Source organism: Populus alba, chromosome 2 (genome assembly GCF_005239225.2).
Source record: "Populus alba chromosome 2, ASM523922v2, whole genome shotgun sequence".
Taxonomy (NCBI): domain Eukaryota; kingdom Viridiplantae; phylum Streptophyta; class Magnoliopsida; order Malpighiales; family Salicaceae; genus Populus; species Populus alba.
The window spans coordinates 8,059,419-8,067,284 of NC_133285.1; the positions used below are offsets into that span (position 1 = coordinate 8,059,419).

General features: G+C 34.5%; 1 pseudogene; it reads left to right on the plus strand.

Moving 5' to 3' along the window:
* Positions 1–3,216: 3,216 nt before the first annotated feature.
* LOC118042261 (shaggy-related protein kinase theta-like) lies at positions 3,217–7,634 on the plus strand (annotated as a pseudogene).
* Positions 7,635–7,866: the final 232 nt, after the last annotated feature.

Below are 7,866 nucleotides of genomic sequence, written 5' to 3' on the forward strand. Positions count from 1 at the left end.
TGTTATTGTACTAATATATTTTTTATTTGGATTTTGTATTCTAATTGTTCAATATATCCATATAAGGATGTGTTTGGAATTTTGGTAGCAGTGTTCAAAGTATTTTTTACTTAGAAATGCATCAAAATACAGTTTTTTATTTTTAAAAAAATTATTTTTGATATTAGCACATCAAAATCATCCAAAAACATATAAAAAAAATTATTTTAAACAAAAAAAAATTAAAATTTTAAAAAATACAATTTATATCACGTTTCTATTCACATCTTGAATGAAAGGACAAAAAAAATTGTTTTGATCATTGATTAGTACTTAAAAGTGCATATTTATCAAGGTTTTATATCATCATTTTGCACTTAAAGTATCAATAACTCCTTAACTAAAGCATGTTTTATAATAACAAGTCTAATACTATAAAATGCCTTAATATATGATAAATGTTCATCTTAAATGCAGGCCTATCACATAAATCAAAGGATTGATTAATGAGTTCAAGTATGGAAATTGAAAAGACAAAGAGAAGGCCAAACTTAGAAAAGAGATGTTGGTGCAGTCCAACTTGAAACATTGTTCGGTAATTTGGTCATATCTCGAGTTCTAGATGTCTAAATGACCGCAAAGTTTTACACAGATTCAGAAAGACATAGGCCTACAACTTTCATGTTTTCATCAAGATCTAAGAAGGCCGTTTTCAAGTTTAAATTATAGCAACAATAAAGAAGTCCGAATTTGTCCTGCAGCTCGAACATTGTTCAGTGTTTGGCCCATATCTGGAGTTCTAGAAGTCCAAATGAACTCAAATTTTTACACAGATTTGTAAAGACAATTTCCTGCAACTTTCATGTTTTCAAGTGGACCCAGTTCTGATGCTAGTATTTTTTTTTATTCAGACAAGAAGATAAGGATTTTCACAAAGTCAAAAGTTGGCCACCCACTCAATAATTAGTCATCAAATCAATAATTTTGAATTTTGGCCTATAAAAGGAGGCATTTGCCATGTATTTGGGGGCTTGGTTGTTCAAATCAAGTTCATGCTCTTTATTTCTCTTTTTATATTTTTTTTATAATTTTTAAGTTTTGCTTTCATTAATATCTTGTTCATGCTTTTCATTTTCTTTCCTTTACTTAGTTAACTTGTATTTTCTTTATGTTCTTGTTTTGTTTATTTATGTTTCTCTTCTTCATTATGTTTAGCTAATCTTATTATGTCAAGATGAAAAGGTTACACTAATGGTGTAAGAATATATATAGTGTAAACTCAACATGGATCTTAATGTTTAATATTAACATGTCTTATCTTTTTATCTTACTAATTCTTAATACCTTGCTTGTTAAATGGTTAATCTAGATTTATATTGTATAACACTTGGTACAACAAATGCTTGACACTCTCATAGCCCAACCATATGGTATTACCTACACCTGAGCTATGAAAGGAACTTGATTTGTTGTTAACATCAGTTAACATCATAAATTCCTGACAATATTTAAAAGTTTGGTGTTATGTAAATAAGATAATTAATATGATCATGTTAATAATTTATAATGAGCTATTAATGACAAATCATCTGATTAGTACCTACTTCGTGTGTGGTTTCCAAATTAAGTAATAAGAGTTTATACTATACTTGTTTGAAATACCATTAGTGGATCCTCTAACCTTGACATTTGTTTTTATCATTGTTTAATCCTTACATTAATCTTTCATCTCAAAGTTCTCATTAATTTCTTCATCTTCTTCTTTTATTACTACTACTACTACTACTACTACTACTACTACTATTATTATTTACATTTTGTTTATATTATATAATATATCTCTTTGATCTTTTCATAAACTCAGTATATAGGCTGGAAACCTGTGACCCGATCTTTTAGATCATTCTCAGGTATAACGCCATGTACTAAGTGTTGTTGTTGTTGTTGTTGTCTTCTTATTTAGAATTTATACAATTAACCTCTTTGTGGTTCGATCCTGGTCTTGCCGAGTTATTTATTACTTCGACACTCCTGCACTTGGGAGTAGACATCAATCTTTTGGTCATGTCAATCATGGTTATTAAATCCATACCGGCCCGGCAGGTCGACCTGGCCGATCTGGGACCTGGACTGGTCCAGGTTTGTTAAAAGACCGGTCGGTGCAACAACCCGGCAAAACTCGATCGACCCGGCGGGTCGACCCATTACACGGTCGAACCCAAACAAGACTCGATATTTTTTTTCCCTTTTCAAGCGTGGTTTATGTCCTTCGACTTCCCTTTTTATTTCATCATCTTCTTTACAATGAGCTACTGATAACAGCAACAGAGAGGAAGGGAGAACGAGGGACGCAATTGTTAGGGGCTAGTCGAATGAGAGAGAGTTGGGTCTCGATTTAGCAAATACAGGAGAAGCTAAAGACGACATTTGTGGGGTTGGTCTCCTGTGTTAGTGGGTGGTGGCTCTGGTTTGGCCAATAGACGGAGGCCGCTTGGGAAGAAGAAGGAGGGGCTCTCTAGTTTTGGCCAAAAGGCTAGGGGGTGACTAAGAAAGGGATGAGTGAAGTTGTAGCGGGGTCTCTATAGTAGCTGCTTTGGCCAAGCAAAAAGAGAAGCTTTGGCTGATTTTGGAAGAGAAAATCTAAAGCCAGGGGGAGCGCACTTGTTGTTTTTTTTGTTTTTTTTTTTTTTTTGTAGAGATGGGGAAAAGTTTAGGGCTTCAAAATTTTTGGTTGATCGGAAAATATATTAAATTGCAATATGGGGCATTCCTCGTAGCTTCTGGAGCTATTTGACTAGGAAATATTGAAACATGTTTTACTAGAAAGAGAAGGTAAATTACAAAGTCGTAGGAATATTAATTTTCTTAGGTATTTGGGCTATACAAAGAATTCATTTTAAAGTGATAATGCGTTACTTAATTCTAAAATCAGAGGGAAGATGCTTTTATTAAAGCTGTTGTCAACAACTTTCAAAAGAAAAAGAAAAAAGGAGTGAATTTCCGGATTGATTCTAATTGACCTGGATTAACCTATAAAATTAGAACCTGGTCTCCTAGTTGAGTCAACTCTCAACCCAGATTTAATAACTATGAATTTGATCTAGTCCAGCCCGCCAAAAAAAAATAATCATCAAAGACCAGTCAAACCTACCCGAACATTCCGTTCAACATCGATATCTGCCCTCCAATCCCTTTCCAGTCATTAACGAACAAAGTCCCAACCTCTAACTTTTAAAAAACTTCTCAAGCAAGACGGTCCGATTATTCCTAACAATTACCGATCAACGGTTAAAAATACACTTTGACTGCCGTACAAGAACTGATTGATCCCTCAGGGCGATTAGATTTGACCAAGGAAATATATAAAAAAAACAGACACATGGTAGCTTCATAAGGATTATTTTTAGAGAGAGAAAGTTAAGGTTTCTAGAGAGAGAGAGAGATTCTGAAAGAAACAGAAAGATTTTATTGTTGTTGTTGTTCATTGTTTTTCTCTTTTGGGTTCCCTTCTTTTACTCTCACCATTTTCTCCATCTCTCTCTTTGTTGGCGGAGAGAAGGTTGAGTTTGTGTCTTTTTTTTTCAATATTTTTTTTATTTTCTTTAAAGAAAATTTAGGGTTTGGTTTGTTTGTTGGTGAAAAGAGAAAGGAAACCATGAATGTGATGCGTAGATTAAAGAGCATTGCTTCAGGTCGAACTTCTATATCATCCGATCCTGTAAGTTTGAATCTTTTCTGTTTTTATTTTGAAAATTCTTGCTTGCTTGGTTCTAAGAAAATGAGGTAAATAAATGAAAAAACAGGAGCTTTAATGTCTATGCTCATACCTTTTGGATTTTGAGAAAATTTGGTCAAGAAGGCTCTTGCTTGCTTTATGGTTTCCTATGGATGATAGCTAAATTTGAAACAAGGGGGTTATGTGTTTCTCCTTTTCTTCCATTTCTTTTCCTGCATGTTTCTCTATTGTTTTTTTTTTTGTCGAGCTTGACCACATTTCATTGAGCTTGGACCGATTCCTGACTGGGCTTATGCTCTATTTTTTTTTTTTTTTTAAAAAAAGCTCAAAATTCCGTGGTTTTTCTTATTCCTTTATGGGAAGCACTGGGTCCAATCTGTTCTTATTTTGTTTTTTTGCTATAGAAGGAGATGGTATTTAGTAGTTGGAATTAGGCTTTCTTACTTTCAATGTGGTTTTAACTCGTGGGGCCCTATATTATAGCAATTCCCATTCTTGTTGTATGTTCATTTAATCCTGTAAAGAGGTTTGATTGGTTGGCTGATCTATGTCGGTTAACATAATATTTGTAGCTCAGATGTAACATCAGATTCTATTATTACCTTATGATGATTATATTACTGTGAGCGCTCTTTTGATTGTGTGCCAACTATGATTATAATTTCTAGCAAATGTTATAGGATCTATTTAATGCTATTTGTTTATTTGGATACCCAATGGTGAAAGTGAAGTTTACCGGTTGTTTTTTCTTTAGTGTGTTGCTGTTGTGGTAGGTGGTACGTCATGCTGCAATTCTTGGTTCTTTTCTGAGAATGGTTAAGATGTATCTTTATCAGCTTTTCCTTTTTTAAATAAAGGTGAAGCCAAGATGGAGCGCTAGAAGAAAGTTATTCACATAAGATGCGGTGTCCTTTTATGATGATAACAATGAAATCTTATGATAGATTTGCACTGAATGATTAAATGCCTAAATAGAATCCTGGTTGATATTGAGAATCATTGTATTTCCAAGTGCTCACTCGAAGAAGCATTAATTAGAGTGCAACATCTAGTTAAATTCTTGAATTATGAGTTTTTGGATGTGTCATTTCTGTTTACTTTGGTTCTACCTAGACTGAATTTCAAGTATTAATGCTGGATATGTGTTTTAGTAATCAAGTTGCGATATTGGCCTGTCTGTAGTCTAATTATTTCGGTTCTACCTAGGGGTAAGTTTGAGTGGTCATATTGGATATATGTTTAAATAACCAAGTTACCATATTGGCCCGAAGCTTATGAAATTATTAGTGGCCGAGGTATTTATTTTCTATATTTCTTGGATCATCTGTTGATTTTTGAGAGTTGGTGCTTCTTGTCTTGTCCTAAAAATTATATTTTGCAATAAAAATCTAATTATCATAAATGGATATGAAATGGCTGTGCAATTAACACTAGCAACTAAATGTGAGATAGAATGGGATTTATGGTACAATTATATTTGTGAAAGTGTAAGATGAAGAAGAAAATGTATTATGCTATTCATCTGATTTCTCGTGGAAAACATGATGTTTTTCATGTAGGGTGGGGATGTTGGAAAAAAGAGGGCTAAGGTTGATCAAGAAATAGAACGAAAGGTTGATGAAGAATCTTATTTAGTTGAAAGAAGTGTCACAGATCAGGAGCAGCATATGGCTTCTACATCACAGGAAAATGCTGCGAGCACATCTAACATCACTTTGGTGACAAGAACAGAAAAATCAGGCTATGATCAGCTTCCCAAAGAGATGCATCAAATGAAGATCAGAGATGAAAAAACCACTATTCATGATGAAAAGGTAAGTTTTTATATATAACTAACCCCACTCCACCTTAAACACCCAACACAATTGGGGAGATCTCAGTAATATTTTTGTAAAATGAACTGTGTCATAGTTTCTTGGGATGTTCTATTAAGTTTCTGATCATGTAGGAAGTGGAAGCTGCCATTGTGAGTGGCAATGGGACAGAAACTGGTCAGATTATTGCAACCAAAGTAGGTGGTCGGAATGGACAGCCAAAGCAGGTTATTTGACGACCCTGGTTGAATGTTCTTGCAATTTATGGGTTGTTGTTTCATCACATTTTTCTTCATGTAGTTAGGGAGCATTCTGAATGTTTTTATTTTGGAAATTCATTGCCATGGCTGTTTTTATAAAAGTAGATTTTTTCCATGTCCTGAAGAATAATGCATTATAGATTTCCACTTGCATATGTGGAGATGTAATGTTTAGGCACCATACCATCCCTCCCAACTCTCGGGTCCAGCAATACCATGCTAAGGAAGCCTTTGAGAAAGAATGTTACCGACCCTCAACTTCTCTTTATGTAACACTTTAACTATTTTAGATTCTTAGGGCTACATGTTAATTTTATACATCATATGGGTTAGTTTTTGACAATTCTGCTAAACATATCTTCTTTTTCCCAGACAATCTCATATATGGCAGAACACATGGTTGGCACGGGTTCATTTGGTGTTGTCTATCAGGTCTGTGGAATTAGCCAGCATCTTGCGTGCAACCACAATCGTTTGTTGTTTAGCATCTATTTTGTTAATAATATTCTGTTCTGTTATTTTACTTTTTATTTTGGTCTGCAGGCTAAGTGCCTGGAAACTGGTGAAGCAGTTGCAATAAAGAAGGTATTACAGGATAAGAGATACAAGAACAGAGAACTTCAAATCATGCGCCTTCTTGACCATCCTAATGTCGTTAAGCTGAAACATTGTTTTCTATTCAACTACTGAAAAAAGATGAGCTATATCTTAACCTTGTTCTGGAGTATATATCTGAGACTGTCCATCGAGTTTCAAGGCACTTTAACAGGATGAATCACCAGCACATGCCCATTATTTATGTTCAACTTTATACTTACCAGGTAAACTTTGTATATGTGTGTTTTTTTTTAACATGCCTTTTCTTGGTTTATTTTGGATACACTGAGATTCCTATGGTGTTGTGCTCTGGATATTTTTCTAAAAAATTATGGTATACTGTTTCATGAGTCAACTTATTCTACTTAATGGCTTTGTAGATTTGCCGTGCACTAAATTACTTGCACCTTGTGGTTGGGTGTGCCATCGTGACATAAAGCCGCAGAATTTACTGGTAAGTTTTTTTCTGCCATTTTCCCCTTTGCTTTGGCATCAACATGAAAAAATGATAGAAGTCTTTCAATCCTTGGCTATTCGCAACCACCAAAATTAAAAAATTTCACCCGTCTAGTTTAGTTTCCTTCACATGAATTCTGTGCTGAAGATTACAAATCCTAATGAATTGCTTGTTCACCAGTAACAAATTGGAGAATATGCTGCCACAGTCCAGGACATGCTATTTTTTTTGGCTTTCCTGCAATGAGACTAGAAAATATTCTTTTAAAGGGGAGTTGAAAGCAATTGGTCATCACCTCATCTTCATGCCTCTGAATGATTTATGCAATATATATCATGGAAGTTTTTGCAAAAATTATAGCTGCTATGTGATGTTTTGTTGTTTATTTATGTGGTAAAGTATTACTTTTTGAGGTTTTGTTGAATTCTGCAGGTTAATCCCCATACTCATCAGCTAAAAATCTGTGATTTTGGTAGTGCAAAGATGCTGGTATGTTAATTATGTTACTTTCTGTAGTGGATATTAAATTATGCCAGTGATGTGTTGAAAAACTCCCATTATCTTTTTTATCTTCAGGTGCCAGGGGAACCCAACATATCATATATCTGCTCACGGTATTATATAGGGCACCAGAACTTATATTTGGTGCTTCAGAGTACACAAGTGCCATTGATATCTGGTCTGTTGGCTGTGTCTTGGCCGAACTTCTTCTTGGACAGGTGGGTCTGTATGACTTTTTTTTCCTGGTAACTGGTGAACTTGATGGCAAGTTATAGAAATATTCTAAAGAATAATTTCGAATGCCTCTCTGCTCATGTTAAAAATTCCCATGCCCCTTCAATACTACCTGGTGTGCATGTGGTCAGGGCTCTATGTTCCTGAGCACACATTAATCACCATATATATATTCTCTTTCAAGCTACTTAGCTGATGGCTTCTGAATTCTTTTTACAATTTCACATGTCTTTCTGGCGGAGGAAACGCAGAGGGTTTACTAATCAATGTAATGTTTGTCATTATTTC